The 16,732-nt window shown below is 44.9% G+C and overlaps 1 pseudogene; it reads left to right on the top strand.

Moving 5' to 3' along the window:
* Positions 1-1,014: 1,014 nt before the first annotated feature.
* LOC101030258 (protein Shroom3 pseudogene) lies at positions 1,015-6,617 on the top strand (annotated as a pseudogene).
* The last annotated feature ends 10,115 nt before the right edge of the window (positions 6,618-16,732 follow it).

Here is a 16,732-nt window from a genome sequence, read left to right on the forward strand (position 1 = left end):
CCGATACCACAAAAGTCATCCCAATGCCGAGAAAAATCTCAAAAGTGAATCGTAGCTACAAAATATTTGAATCTGTGACTCTAGAACTATATCTGCTGTTTTCCCCTTTACATTCTTTCACTTCATTTATTGGAGACAATAAAAAATAGTGTCATGAGAGGAATGTCGGCAGCGACAATGTTCCTTGAGCTCATCTTGGAGAGCGACTGGCAGAGAGACCTTGAGAAGTACTGACACTCCCTCTAGGACACACTCACAGATACCAACCAGACTGAATGACAACCAAAGAACCTGCTTAGAATATTTTAATATGGAGGGCAGGAGTAATGACAAATTCCCCTTTAAAAAGACTCTTGAGAGTCAACTTTTGATTGCTCTCAAAAGAAGCTAAATATGAAACCTGCAACCTGCAATACAGCATCTCCACAGTGTCAAAGTTCCTTGCATTTTCTAGGTCTATGCACTGCATATGTGTAAATTAATTTGAAGAGTGAAGCAAAAGCTTAATTCAGTCAAAAACACTTCTGTAAATTATATCTGAATAAAGTTTGTTGGCAGAGGGTGAAGGAAGAAATGGCCACAATAATCTATTCAAAACCTACTATATTTTACTATTAAAAGTGTGATGTTCACCTGTAGTCTTAGCACTTTGGGAGACCAGGCCGGGTGGATCATGAGGTAAGGAGTTCAAGACCAGCCTGGCCAACATGGTGAAACGCTGTCTCTACTAAAAATACAAAAATTGCCTTGGGTGCGGCGGGCCCTGGGTGGACTGCGTGGGCCCCGAGCGGGAGGCGAGGAAGGCAAACGCCCCACACCCTTGGCGCCCCATGTGGGGCCCACCGTGTGGCCCCGGCGCGGTGGCGCGAGAGCGGCGGGGCTGCCCATTGTTGAGCGCGTTGGGCCCCACACCCCCGGTGATGCCCCGCCCCGCCTCCTCTGAGCGGCAGCGAAGTTAGAACTTGGGTAGCCTGGAGCCCCGGGCAGTCTGGGGTCAGCGGCCGTGAGGCGAGCGGCGATGAGATGTGTGTGCAGACCCAGGCCATGCAGATACTGGTGACTCTTAACTTCGTCAGCTCAGAACACCTCATCTCTGGCCCCCAGCACAGGAAAGCAGCGTTGTCAGGCGGGGTTAAACTTCAGCTGAAGCACAGGCGCAGTGAGCCTGCAGGCCGACCTCACTCGTGGCACACAACTAAGTTTGGGGAGAACCAACCTGATGCCAACATGATGCAGATATCTCAGGGCATGATTGGCCCTCCTTGGCACCAAAGCTACCATTCTAGCTCCTCTACGAGTGACCTTTCCAACTAGGACCATGCCTATCTAAGGCAGAGTCCTGACCAATGCAGCTCCCAGGGGAGCATGGAGAGCCTGGAGCCCAGTGGGGCATACCCATCCTGCCATCTTTTCCTTGCCAAGTCCACCGACAGCACTGACCAGCTCAGCCACTTCCATAACAAGAGAGACTTGGCTTACAGCTCTTTCTCCACCAGTTCTAGCATCCTATAGTATCCACCCCCTGGCATCTCTGGCCGGGAGCGTTCAGGCTCCATGGACACAACTTTTGCTCGAGGTGGCCTCGAAGGGATAAGGCAGGCAGATATTCGCTATGTGAAGACAGTCTATGACACCCGGAGGGAAGTCTTAGCAGAGTATGAGGTAAACTCTTCAGCCCTGCTGCTTCAAGGTAGGGAGTCCCCAGCCTCAGCAGATGGTCAGGACTATGATAAATGTTCTAATATTCCTCCGGGCAAGGGATTCACCCCCATCCTGGAGCCAGCAGTGCCCCAGTTCCTTGGAGACTGCTACTGACAACCTTCCTCCTAAAGTGGGAGAACCTCTGCCTCCAGCTCGGAGTGACAGCTATGCAGCATTTCGACACCGTGAGCGTCCCAGCTCCCGATGTAGCCTTGATCAGCAACGGCTCTGCCTGCCTCAGGCAAACTCTTTACGCTCCCTGAAGTCTCCATTCAGAGGAGCAGCTGCATACTGTGCTGGAGAAGGGTCCAGAGAACAGGCTCCTCCACCCCCACCTCAGGGAAGCCCAAGCATAATTATACCCAGAAGGTCCAACCTGGCCAACCTCTGCTGCCAACCAGCATCTACCCTGTACCTTCCCTAGAGCCACACTTTGCCCAGGTGCCCCAGCCTTCGGTGAGTAGCAGGGGGACTCTCTACCCTGCAGTGGCCAAGGAGAGTGGATACATAGCAACTCAGGGAGCGTGCAAGAAGATAGCTGCCATTGATGAGAATGGGAGCCAGAATGGATCTAGCAGGCCTGCGTTTGCCTTCTGCCAGCCCTTAGAGCATGACTTGCTGTCCCCGGTAGAGAAGAAACATAAGCTATAGCCAAGTATGTCCCCTCCAAAGTCCAATTTTCTTCAGTGCCTGAAAATGAGGAGGATGCCTCCCTGAAGAGACATCTCACACCTCCCCAAGGCAACAGCCCACATCCCAATGAGAGAAAGAGCACCCACAGCAATAAACCATCTTCTCATCCCCACACCGTCAAATGCCCTCAGGCCCCGGCCTGGCAAGCAGGTGAAGACAAGAGATCTTCCAGGCTCTCAGAGCCCTGGGAGGGCGATTTCCAGGAAGACCACAATGCCAACCTCTGGAGGCGGCTGGAGAGAGAAGGCCTAGGCCAGGGTCTGTCAGGCAACTTCGGCAAGGCCAAGTCAGCCTTCTCATCTCTCCGGAACATTCCTGGGAGAATGAGACGACACAGCAGCGCGGAGCTAGGCCAGGGAGCCCAGGAGAGTTACCCCGGGGGCAGGCCCACCTGTGCAGTCAACACCAAAGCGGAAGGCCCTGGGAGGAAAGCTGCTCCTGGCATGTTTCCTACCCACGGCCCGAGGGGAGGACCGGTGCCTCGGCCTCTTTCCACAGCGCAGACCCAAGGCCCGAAGAGCCGCCCTCCCCCTCACACCCGCGCACATCCAGTCCCGGCCGGAGGGGGCCCGGCCCAGGCGGCGCCTCGGCTCTGCAAGGCTTTCGGAACCGAAAGCCCCAGTGCTCGGTGCTGGAGAAGGTCTCGAAATTCGAGCAGCGAGAGCAAGGGAGCCGCAGGCCGGGTGTGAGCAGCCCCGGTTCTGGTCTTAACCACAGGCCCCGCAGGACCGTCTCAACTTACTGTGCTTCTGGGAATGACTTCGAGGAGACGAAAGCCCACATGCGTTTCTCTGAGTCAGCGGAAGCCCTAGGCCATGGGGAGCAGCACTTCAAAAACAGGGAGCCGACGCTGGAAGACGCCTCCCGGCAGCCCTGCGGTCAGCTGCTGAGCAGAGGAGCCGCGGACGGCGGCCGGGGCCCCCAGAGGCCGGACGCTCACCTCCTCCGCAGCCGGAGCACCTTCCCGCTCTCCAGCGAGCCGCAGAGCGAGGCCGAGTCGCCCCTGCTGGACGCCCCCTTCAGCCGCGCCTACCGGAAATGCATCAAGGACTCACAGTCCCGAGTTTTGGGGCCACTTACCTACCACGCCGGAACCTGGAGCTGGGGGCGCCCGCGGCGTCGAAGCCCTGTCGGCCACGGCCCTCCTCGGCTCCCGTAGGGCTGCGGAGCTCCGAGGCGCCGGCCTCCGCCTCCGTGCACACGCCCCGAGAGCGGCACAGCGTGACCCTCGCCGAGGGCGACCTGGCCAGGCCGGCGCCCCCTGCCGCCCGGAGAGGGGATCGCCGGCGCCTGACCCCGGACCGGAAGAAGCGCTCTAACTGGAGCCGGAGAAAATGAACGAGGTGGCGGTCGCGGAGGAGGCCGAACCGGCACCCCTGGGCGCTCAGAGGAAGGGGATGCGTTTTCTGGAGAGCAGCGTAGCCGACCGGTGCCGCCTCTTCGAGCGCGATGGCAAGGCCTGCTCCACGCTCAGCCTGTCGGGGCCCGAGCTGAAGCAGTTCCAGCAGAGCGCCCTGGCCGACTACATCCAGGGCAAGACCGGCTGTGGCCTCCAAGAGCCTGGGCCACTGCGCGAGCGCGCCCAGAGCACATACCTCCCGCCCGGCCCCGCGGCCCCAGGAACGCCCCGGCCGCGCCTTGGCCTCCAGCCTGAGCTCGCTGCGGGAGCCCAGCCTGCAGCCCCGCAGGGAGGCCACGCTCCTGCTGGCTACTGTTACAGAAACCCCGCAGGCTCCCCGAGATCGCAGCAGCTCCTTCGCCGGTGGCCCTAGCCTCGTGGAATGGCGACGCAGGGACCTCCAGGTCCCAAGGGAGCTGCTCAGTGGAGCAAACGGTGGGACAAGGGGCACCCAGAGGGTGGATGAGACCCCCAGGGAGCCACCCACCTGGGGGCCAGGGCCGGGAAGTCCATGTCGGCAGAGGACCTGCTGGACAGCTCGGATGTCCTCACCGTCCCTGTCCATGTGAGGTCCAGGTCATCTCCCGCCACTGCAGACAAACGCCAGGATGTGCTTTTGGGGGAAGACAATGGCTTTGGTCTTTTGAAGAATCCGTGTTATTTGGCTGGCCCTGGATTCTAGGTCACTCTGTTCAGAAAGAGGCCAAGAAGACACGCCGTTGCTCTCCCACCATCCCACCCCTCGTTGGGTTGGTTCAGGTTGCAAAGCCATTGGTGATTCCTCCGTTCCTAGTGAATGTCCTGGAACCCCGGACCATCAGAGGCAAGCCAGCAGGACACCCTGCCCCAGGCTACCACTGGCAGGAATGCAAGGGCAGCTCACAGACACCAGGGCTGCACCCCTGACCCCACTTGGCACCCCTCTGCCTTCAGCCATTCCCTCTGGCTGCTGCCCACAGGATGGTCAGACAGGGTGACAGCCTCTCCCACCCTACACCCCTGCCATGACCCACAGAAGCTATGGTCACACCCTGACCCAGCCTCCTGATCCAAGAGGCTGTGAGGGCGACCGCCCAGAGCATGGGGTAGAAGAGGGAATGAGGAAAAGGTCTCGTCGCCTCAGCGGCCGGCTCCTTCTCAAGTGAAGTGGGCCCACGTAGCCAGAGAGGACAGCCTTCCTGAGGAATCCTCAGCCCCTGGGTTTGCAGACCTCAAGCACTATCAAAAACAGCAGAGTATTCCAAGTTCATGCAGCACTTCAGACCTAGGCACGCCTGTTGGGGCCCCGAGCACTCCAAGGAGGATCTCCCTCGAGTATCTGAGCCCATCCTGTGGGACCTCATGAGGATTGTGACATCGAAGTGTTTATGAGGGATCTGCACCCCAAGGCCACATCTAGCCCCACACTTGAAACTCTTCCCCACCCCCACCTCCTCCACTGAGTCAGGAAACCCCAGTGTATAGCATGGATGACTTTCCTCCACCTCCTCCCCATGCTGTGTGTGAGGTGCAGCTGGACAGCGAGGACCTCGAGGGGCTCCGCCCCAGCTCCAACAAACTAAGGTGACAATTGCAAGGGAAAGGCATGTGCCTGGTGCAGCCTATGTGGTAGGCAGTCAGACACTGGATTCCAGACTCCAAACTTCTATCAAGGGTTCAGAGGCTGAATCCAAACTACCCTTCCATCATGAGGGTGCAGCCCCAACTTGCTGGGTCTCTTGGTGGGCAGCCAGCACCCACCCAGACTCAAAGCCTCACCCATGATCCAGTCAATGGAACTCAGGGTCTAGAAAAGAAAGTCAGTTCTGATCCTCAGAAGAGCTCAGAAGACATTAGAACAGAGGCTCTGGCCAAGGAAATTGTCCACCAAGACAAATCTCTGGCAGACATTCTAGATCCAGACTCCAGGCTGAAGACAACGATGGACCTGATGGAAGGTTTGTTTCTCTAAGATATGAACTTGCTGAAGGAATACAGTGTAAAGAGGAAGGCCATGCAGAGAACTGTCTGCTGCTCAGGATGTGAAGGCAAAAGGAATGATGACAAGGAAGGAGTGGGCATGTTGGTCAACTGTCCTGCCTACTACAGTGTGTCTGCTCCCAAGGCCGAGCTGCTGAACAAAATCAAAGAGATGCCAGCAGAAGTGAATGAGGAATAGGAGCAAGTGGATGTCAATGAAAAGAAGGCTGAGCTCATTGAAAGCCTCACCCACAAGCTGAAGACCCTCCAGGAGGCGAAGGGGAGCCTGCTCATGGACATCAAGCTCAACAACGCCCTGGGAGAAGAGGTGGAGGCTCTGATCAGCGAGCTCTGCAAGTCCAATGAGTTTGACAAGTACAGGGTGTTCACAGGGGACTTCGACAAGGTGGTCAACCTGCTACTCTCCCTCTCAGGGCGTCTGGCCCATGTTGAGAATGTCCTTAGTGTGCTTGGTGAAGATGCTAGTAATGAAGAAAGGAGCTCTCTCTATGAGAAAAGGAAGATCCTGGCTGGGCAGCACAAGGATACCCAGGAGCTGAAGGAGAACCTGGATCTCAGGGAGTGGGTGGTGCTGGGCATACTGACCAATTACCTTTCAGAGGAGCAGCTCCAGGACTACCAGCACATGAAAATGAAGTCCACCCTCGTCATCCAGCAGCGGAAGCTGGGCAACGAGATCAAGCTGGGCCAGGAGCAGGTCAGGTGTCTGCTGGAGAGCCTGCCCTTGGATTTCCTTCCCAAGGCCGGGGCCCTGGCTCTGCCCCCAGACCCTATGAGTGAGCCTACTCCTACTGGGGGCTGTACTTTCAGTGGTGTTTTCCCAATATTAACCTCTCCACTCTAATAACCTCTTCTAAAATACCCAACCAAAAGATGACTGTTTCTATCAACACTATTTATTCTGAAAAATGTTTCAGTACAAACCACTGTTTGAACTATCTGGGTTATTGGTGTTTGTTCTGGATGAAAGGGAAAAAATTCTCTCCAGGGGGAACCCTGTTTTTTCCTTCTTGCCCTTCCTGATTGATCTTCTGAGAGCTCGAAAGCTGCTGGACACATACCCCTTTCTACTATTACTTTGTGGTAGAAAGAAAGTTAATGAAACAGAACTGATTGGAGGGTGTTTGATCATTGTTTTTAACAGGCTGAGGCAACATGAATCCATGTGTGTCACCCTCAGGAATGTATCCACAGTGGCCTTCCTTGCTGGTGGGCAATGTGGCCTTCCTTGCTGGTGGGCAATGTATCCTGATGGCAGGGTACAAGTACCATCAATGAAGGGTCTGCAACATAAAGCCTTAAAAAGACACACACTAAGAAGAAATTGTAAAACCTTGAACATTGTTATTTGTATATTTTTTTAATGGAAAAGATCATTATGATGGTTGTGCTTATTTGATTCTGTTTTTTGGTGGACATAGATAATTACGTTTGAGCTTTGTATTTTGTGAAAATCTTAATGAAATGAATTCCAAAGATTAAAAAAAAAAAATACAAAAATTAGCCAGGCATGTTGGTGGGCACCTGTAGTCCCAGCTACTCTGGAGACCGAGGCAGAAGAATCACTTGAACCCAGGAAGTGGAGGTTGTAGTGAGCTGAGATCAAGCCATCGAACTCCAGCCTGGGCTACATGAGCAAAACTCTACCTCAAAAAACAAAAGTGTGATGTCTGTGGCACTTGTGGGTCTGTTTGCAGTTTGTATTATGATCTAAGTTACACAACCTTTCATTTGATGGTACCATACATTTTATTGGAGTAGCAACTTATTACAAGTACATTGTAGGAGGGATTGGGCAGTTATTTGGATTGATAATCTTCAGAGCCCGAATCCAAGCAACAGTCACGTGCCCCCACCATTTTATTCTGCTGTGTAGAAATGACATGAATACATCCTTGATTAGTATTTTTAGCAAGCAAGAATTTTACCAAGTTAATATGTTTATAATGAATACATGCTCTCCATAAGACAAACATTATTTATTGTACTACAGTGGAATATTTGAGTAAAAGAAAATAACTTTTATATACATCTATATATTTTTTTAAAATCCCAAAACATCCATGACCAAAGCTGTTAAAAGGTCTAATTACTAATGTAACGCACTTCGTTTCACAGAGAGATGGTCTTCTCAACCCTGTAATCATAGAAGGTTTCATTTGAGTGGTTTCCATAATAATGGGGTAAGTTAGTCCTGGACTGTTCATTTCACTCACCTGAACCCCATGCAAGCATGCTTGTTAGGTTGTGTAGTATGAGATAATGGCATCATTTGCAAAATCTTTTGTGAAACTGGACATCAAATATGTGAACTTTGTCTCCTATGAATGCCATCTGTTAGAGAATGAGTTGAGATTCACTATCTTTCCTACTCTTCTGGAGATAATTGAGTTTCCATCCACCTCTGCCATAAGGTTAAGTATTGTTTAAAAACAAAAAATACTGCCCTGAGATCCACTTCTCTAAATAGCTTCTTCTATAGGTCCCTAGCTAATGTTAAAAGCATAATCTGACTTTCATATATATGATAATATGCTTCAGTATAAAATAATGTTTGGTATTAACAGAAGGAATCTAGGGGAGTTTATGAAGTTTCAACATCTTACCATATTTTTCTACTTCACCAAATACAGAACCAATGACCCAACTGAATTGGTATGCTCAGTATTTCTCTCCCCAGCTTCAAGCTCTTTTTCTTTTGTGGGATCAGGGGAGAGAATTTAACTTAGGACACTGTTTTAGCTTCCTTTCAAATCTCTGGTATGCCATCAGAGCAGTAGAAATCTGGAAACCGTAACCATTATTCCCCTGGTCCATATGAAGACACAATTGCAGAGAGAATAACTAAATGGTTTGCCAGAATGTTCAGAGAAGCAAAACCACATATACTTGAATATATAGAAATTGAATATACACTTGACCCTTGAATCATGTGGGAGTTAGGGACGCCAATACCTTTGCACCATTGAAAATCAAGGTATAACTTTTGACTTCCCAAAAACTTAACTACTGATAGTCTACTGTTAACTGGAAGCCTATTAATAACACAGACAGTCAATTAACACATATTTTATATGTATTATGCATTATATAATATAGTCTTACAATAAAGTAAGCTAGAGAAAATACATTATTGAGAAAATCATAAAAGAAAAATATATTTACTATTCATTAAGTGGAAGTAGATCCACGTAATGAATGGTAAAGGTCTTCATTCTCATGATATTCATGACAAGTAGGCTGAGGAGGAGCAGAGGAGGAAGTCTTAGTCTTGCTGTCTCAGGGGTGACAGAGGCAGAAGAAAATTTTCATATAAGTAGACTCATGCAGTTCAAACCCATCTTATTCAAGGATCAACTGTATACATCTATAACAGGCTCTGTGTGTGTGTGTGTATGCTAATAGAATTGCAGATCTTATTTTATATATATAAAGAGGTGTATATAAGAAATTGACTCAAGATTGTGGAGGGCAGGCAAGCCCAAAATCTCTATGGCAAACCAACGGGCTAGAAACTCAGGCAAGAATCGATCTTTCAGGCTTGAGTCCAAAATCTGCTGGGCTGGAAACTAGGGTAGAATGTCTGTGTTACTGGCTTGAGGTCGAATTTCTTGTTTTCTCAGAAACCTTAGTTTCTGTTCTTAAGATCTTCAGCTGATTGGATAAAACTCACACATATTATCATCTCTTCTACTTAAAGTCAACTATAAATGTAAAAGTTAGTCACATGTACAAAATGTCTTCACAGCAACATCTAGACTAGTATTTGACCAGACAACTGTGCACCACAGCCTAGCTAAATTAATGCATGAAATTTAAACATCACATAGTCCTATTAATGTCCCAAATTATTGAGCTTTCAAAAATTAAATTTTTAATTGTTTTATTTTACTTATTTTTATTGCAATAGTTTGGGGGTATAGTTAGTTTTTGGTTGCATAGATAAGTTCTTTAGTGGTGATTTCCAAGATTTTGGTACACCCATCACCCAAGCAGTGTACACTGTACCGAATATGTAGTTTTTTATTCTTCACCCCACCTCCAACCCTTCTCCCCAGGTTGCCAAAGTCCGTTATATAATCCAGAAATTAATTATTTACATATCATTCTACCTGACTTATATATAATTTTTCTTGTTCCAAAATAAATTCTAGAAATTTCAAAATGGTTGCTTTAAACACATAGCATAGACCATTTAGAAATAAATGCAGAGATTATGTCACAGATAAATGTTAGCTTTGTTTAAAGGTAAAATAAAAGCTATAAAATATGATGAGGTCATTCTGTATCAATGTAGGAGTAAATCAGAATATGAAAGCATTCTAAGGTCAGATGTCCAGGATTATATCACCAAAAAAGCATGTGACTGGAATTGAAGCAATACAGCTAAGGTCAACACACATACAATACATGCTTTGCCAGAGTGTAGTGTTTATTTCTTGATGTTTTTTTCTCCTTTTATAGGAAAAAGAAATACAGCTTTTTCAGAAGTTTACATTATCTGACATTGCTTTGGTTTCAGTAAACAAGGTCAAGAAAAAATGAAAGTACTTAATTACACCCCAAAATTCAACAATAGATAGAAAAAATGCGGACCCTATTTATCTTATGACTACCACATACTCAACATCCCATCATTCTAAAAGTTTCCTTTCATTTGTTCATCAGTGTTGGTATTCAACATTATTGCATGCCAGCAACGTCTCTAGCTCTCTCCTGTGTGCTGGCAAGACTATGATTCCCAGCATCGAGGCAATAACCCCCAGAAGGAATTGGTTGTGTTTATAGAACAACTGTGAGGCAGAGAGATAACATTTTTTCTTTACATGAATGCATAATATTGCCTGAATGGGTACCACTACCTGCCAGACTGGTGTATCAGCCAAGCTGAGGCAATGTTTGTATGTGCTTCGTAACATTGCTGTAAGAATATTCCTCTTAGTAACTTCCCTCTTTAGGAAGTTGCCTACTTCTGAACGTTCTCCCCATTCATACTCCCAAACTCATTACTTTTTTTTCTATTCTGGCATTTCAGAGTTTTTCCTCAACAGAGAGTGCTATGCTCTGATCATCACTGATCAGCACTTATTTGTTTTTGTTTCTTATTCACCATTATATGTCCTGCTCTTGGCACAGTACCTAGAATAGGACAAGAGATTAACATATATGTTTACAGTAAATTGATGGTAATTTACAATTTATGTGAACATCAAAAACTGCCCTGAGTAGAAAGTCATAGGGGGGAAGAGAATATACCCTGGTCCCTTACCAAACAGGCATTGCCAACTGTGAGTTTTATCATTACCCCCATCACCGAAACATGCAGTACAAAAACAATAATGACCTTCTAACCTGGAAGAATTAACCTCTAATGCCCTAAGGCATCTATTGTATGTTATAAATTAACATTCATATGCATATAGAATATTCTGCATCATCCACAGAAAAAATGAAAACATAGTCACCCAAATCAGTTTCTATGTTCTATGATTCAGAAAAGGAAGTCACTTGAGAAAGGCTGAGTATCCCCCATGGCTAGTTGGCAAGCCTTCCACAGTCTATAAATGTAATTGTACTGAGTAACTGTACATTATTGCCCTTCACTCTTGGCTGGTTTCATTTCCCTCTATCTTGTTTAACCCTGACCAGTTTAATCCCATATTTGTGGAAGGAATCTATACTGTAACTCTCTTATTTTAATGCACCACTAGTAGATAAGTTCTTCCCTCCTTAAGTCAAAAACCTCTTTTTCAACCTTTCTACTACATCATTAGGAAGCTCTAGGTAGCAGTAGTTCCATATTTCTAGTACTTTCTTAAAGCAGCAATTCTGCTTTCAAGTTTTTCTCATTTGGCCATAAGGACAGTCTATGCCAAGGAATTCATAAGATTAGGGGGAAGGTAAAGGGACCTAGAAGCCTTATATCAAGTCTGTTATCATGCAGCATAGAAGCTAATCTAGGCAACGCCAGAATACCAGATGGAGAAGAGAATGAGGAGTGCTGGGTGTTTCCCATACCATGGATACCTATTGACTGGCTAACTCATCATCTTATTTTTTATTCTCCATTCTCCTGATAAAAACAGGACTCACTCTGCCTATTTTATGCTGTTCTAAGTAGGAGATCAAACCTCAAAGCAGGTGAAACAAGAAAATGAAAACAAAGATATTTAGTCACTTTATGTAAATTTTTACTCTAAGGAGAATATAGCCTTCTCCCTTCTGTTTACATTCAACAAAATAGGGCTCGGCAGTTTGCTTAATCAGAATACATCCTGGCTATGAGGCTATTTTACCACTTTAGTCTGCCAACCATTCTTTCAAAATAGATGTGACAAAAACAGTGCAACCTGTGTGTCTCTCCAGGAACAATAAGTAGAGTGTTATTATAAATACAGGAGAAGCACACTTTTCATAGATCCTAATTGGGCTACTGAATTTCTAGGCGAGTTACGGTCTACTTCTAAAATTTCAAACAGTATATATAGCAGCCTGGAGACATTTTCTAAAATATTTGGTGGGAATAAATGATACTGAAAAACAAAATGAATCATTCAGTCAGAGTTTAGTTTATATGTGAGAGATATCTGCCACTGTTTAATCACTTAAAAAATCAAAAATAAGTCCTACTTAGACTGCTCCCTTCTTCAAAAGCCTCAGTCTGTTGTAGGGGTATGGACCAGACAAAATGTTACCCACTTGATGCAGGCAACTGAGGAAAATGAGATAAAGTATACTTCTGTATTTCTTGATGATTTTTCTCTTCAGCTGAACTACTAGAATAACAATGTATTTGATCATCTAAACACATAAATATAAATACATATTATAATAGCAATAAAAGCAAATACTTCTAGGCTATTTACTGTGAGTGAGCAGATACTAAGTATTTTACATATATTAATTGATGTAATGCTCGCAAAAGCCCCATGGAACGTCATTTTTTTTTTTTTTTTTTTGAGACAAAGTTTTGCTCTTGTTGCCTGGACTAGAGTGCAATGACACAATCTCGGCTCACTGCAACCTCTGCCTCCTGGGTTCAAGTAATTCTCCTGCTTCAGCCTCCTGAGTAGTTGGGATCACAGGTGCCAGCCACTATGCCTGGATAATTTTTTGTAGTTTTAGTAGAGACTGGGTTTCACCATATTGGCCAGGCTGGTCTCAAACTCCTGACCTCAGGTGATCCACCACCATACCCAGATAGTTTTTTTCATTTTTAATAGAGACAGGGTTTCAACAAGTAGGCCAGGCTAGTCTCAAACTCCTGACCTCAGGTGATCCACCCACTTTGGCCTCCCAAAGTGCTGGGATTACAGGCATGAGCCACTGCGCCTGGCCAATATATGTTATTATTTTTTTTTTATTTATTATTAATCTCATTTTACATATTAGGAAACTTGGGCACAGAGAGATCAAGTCTAAGGTCACACAGTGAAAATTAGTATATTGATAAATTATTAAAAGGTAATATTATTAGGTAAAACTAGTATCTCTTGTCACTAAATTTTGTTTTCATAACTACATAATTAAACCTTGGCTCATGAATATTTTTATTTTCTCAAAAAAGGAAAAAAAATTAAAAAACCTTGGTTTAGGTAAGGATTTCCCTCCTAGCTATTTGCAGTTTCCTTATCATAACACATAGTGCATCTTCCTGGTGACAAAGTTAAACAGAGACCAGTTCTCACTAAATTGTCTCATATGGATAGAGAAAATGGCTATATGTTCACATGGACTGTGTTGTCTGTGGTGATTCCACACTCTTTCTCTTCCTGCATGAGAAATAGAAAAACTAAGAAGATGTCTGAAATCCTCAAGAGTTTCCCCCAAAGCATACATTCTAGTGATTATTGTCTCTCAATTCAAAAACTTATTAAGGAACCAAGTGGCTGGTTCTTTCAAATAGCCATTTTCCCCTTTTCCACAGAGTTCCTTGCTACAGCGAATTATCATCTCTAGTTATCCTGTGCATAGCAAAGATGACTCCTTACTGGGGCCTGGCCCCTGGAACATTTAAAAGCACGTTTTAGAAAGAGAAATAGCTTTTAAATACAATTATATGCTGCTTCCCTCACAAGGTACAAATGTCCTATAAATCCTAAATAAGCCTTTTACTTAAACCAACTATACAGATGTGGATACCCCAAATAAAATCTGGTGCATTTTAAATCCTAGACAAATTCATGGTGACAAACAGCCTCAGATTCCACTATGTACAATGAAGAAGATTTATAGTTCCTTAGCTTGTGTTTCAGTACCTACTTTGCCTCCCAAACAATGAGGCTGCTTTAATTAAGAATTCTAGACTCCCAAGCTTTTAAAGCAGTGGCCTATTGAGTGATGGAGACAGAAAACAACACACACCGTTCCTCCTCTCCCCCACCTGCTCCTTGGCTTAAGAGGTGGGAGCATGTCACAATGTCCTGGCAACTTGTGGAATAGAGCAGGTAATAGAATCCCCAAACTAATCTTAAATACATGGTTCATTGTAGAATTCCACAGTTATTTGTCTGGGAGGATGCATTAAAGATAAAAGTCAGGATGATCAGCAGACCCACAACACATCAAATCCATAAACAATAATAGCCTACTTCAGTTGAACACCCACTGTTTACATGGTTCTAAATGCTTTACACATCTCAACTCATTTTGTCTTCATAGAGGAACTATGACATAGGTGTTTTTCTTATCATCCACGTTTTACAGATGAAAAAATTGAAGGACAGAGATGTTAAAAAACTTGTGAAGTTTACACTGCTAGTTGGAGACAGAGCCAAACATTTTAACCCAGGCATTACAGCTCCAGAATCCCTGAATGTAATCATTATATTCCAGCTGCCTCTCAGAGTAGTTGTATGCTGACTTTCTCTTCCTGGCCTCAGAGATGAAGAAGCATTTTATCAGCTCCTTACTCAGATTTATAGAAAAGACAAATTTCAGAATCTTCTGCTGTATTTTTTTTTTGGTGGGGGGGAGTGGGGCTTGAAACTTTCTCATAAGCATTTACTGAATAAAAATATCCTGTATAACTATCATGTTTTTCTAGCAGAGAACCTTTGGCTAATTAAATAGCAGTTAATGCTTCCCATTTGTACTTACATCTGTGACACTTTAAGAATCTAGTGCGTACGAAAAGCAGCAACTTAGCTCACAAATGATACACGCAGAACAGCATACATGGAGAGTGTGTGATTTCTGAGCCCATTTTATCCCACTACATCAAACCGCTATGAATTTGTTAATAGAAACATGTCAGTTTCAACCTTTTCAGTATTCCTGACATTTATCTAAACTCAGGGAACAAAGGGAAAATTTCACTCTAGGCTACAAAAGCAATCAAGTCATTGGACCATCTCCACTGCAGTTTCAAACCAGCAAACTCCATTCCTTTATGGGAATTCAGGATGATTTCCTATTTCAGAGTCTAGATTATAAGTTAGAATATAAGGAGAACCCAAGTCTTATTTATCTTGCTCATTAACATGTCAGTAATGTGTCACAGGTGCCTAGAAGTGTATCTGGCCCATAGTAGGCACTGAATACACATTAATGAATGAATCAGTTAGAACAAAAGAGGTCTCTTTTAGTCTGGTTTCATTCATTTCACTTAAGGTAACAGGATAAGAATTTTTAATTCAAATTTATTATGTAACTCTTTCAGGATTCACAAACTGAAACATAGTAGGCAAGAGAAATATTTGTTCAAATGTGTTCATCTGAGACTATTTCAGTTGTCCCAGGACTTGTCAATTATACTACAAGCATTTGGCAACAAGTTGAAGATAAAGGCCTCCATCCACCCAAACTCATGTGAAAAGTACTAGTATAGTGGTTAAGACCTTGGTCTCTCAAATGAGACCTAAGCTTAAATTCAAACTCCACTACTCACAAACTGCATTTTGAACCTCTTGTAACTTCAGTTTTCTCAACTCTAAAATCCACTAAGAATGCATATGAGAGTTATGATAAGCATTAAATTAGATAATGTATCAAAAGGGCTAGCACAGCACCTGGCATACAGGAAATGCCTAATAAGTGGATGAAAACAATGGAGTCAGAACATGCTGAACACTCTTTAATTCTGAGGCTCATTCTCTATGTAATTTTTTTAATCTTCACTTTTTTTTTTTTTTTTTTTTTTTTTTTTTTTTTGAGACGGAGTTTCGCTCTTGTTAGCCAGGCTGGAGTGCAATGGCACGATCTCGGCTCACCGCAACCTCCGCCTCCTGGGTTCAGGCAATTCTCCTGCCTCAGCCTCCCGAGTAGCTGGGATTACAGGCACGTGCCACCATGCCCAGCTAATTTTTTGTATCTTTAGTAAAGACGGGGTTTCACTATGTTGACCAGGATGGTCTCGATCTCTCGACCTCGTGATCCACCCGCCTCAGCCTCCCAAAGTGCTGGGATTACAGGCTTGAGCCACCGCGCCCGGCTTTAATCTTCACTTTTTATAACTAAAAACACATTGACTGAATTACCAATTTTTCTTTCAAAAAGTCTATTTGTGCTCCTCTAAGTCACTGAAAGTCTCAGAGAAGAATTGTAAAATATGTTCTAGCTATTTTCCAAGGCAGCTTGGCAAGAGTGGATCTCATCACATGGCACTGAGAAATCTCATACTCTTAATGAGAAAATGTTTCATTAAATGGAAGAATTATATAGATTCTAGCTTGTTTCTAGGGCCAGGGGTCCTTGTTTAAATTAATGTCAAGCTGTATTTCTAAGTAACTCTAGAAAAGAGCACTCAACTGTCCCATACCCTGAAGATTCCAATATAATGTATTATTTTAAATATTAACATGTGGAAGAGCCTCTTAGACTCTCTCGGTCCCAGTCAGGAATTCGGTTGCTCGTACCGAGGGAATATGACTTAGTCACAGAAAAAAATTGTGTTTATTTGGTGATATGAACCAAAACATATAAAGGATGCATATTGGGCATAAAATCATTTAATTAGCT

This window comes from Saimiri boliviensis, chromosome 12, assembly GCF_048565385.1.
Source record: "Saimiri boliviensis isolate mSaiBol1 chromosome 12, mSaiBol1.pri, whole genome shotgun sequence".
Lineage (NCBI taxonomy): Eukaryota > Metazoa > Chordata > Mammalia > Primates > Cebidae > Saimiri > Saimiri boliviensis.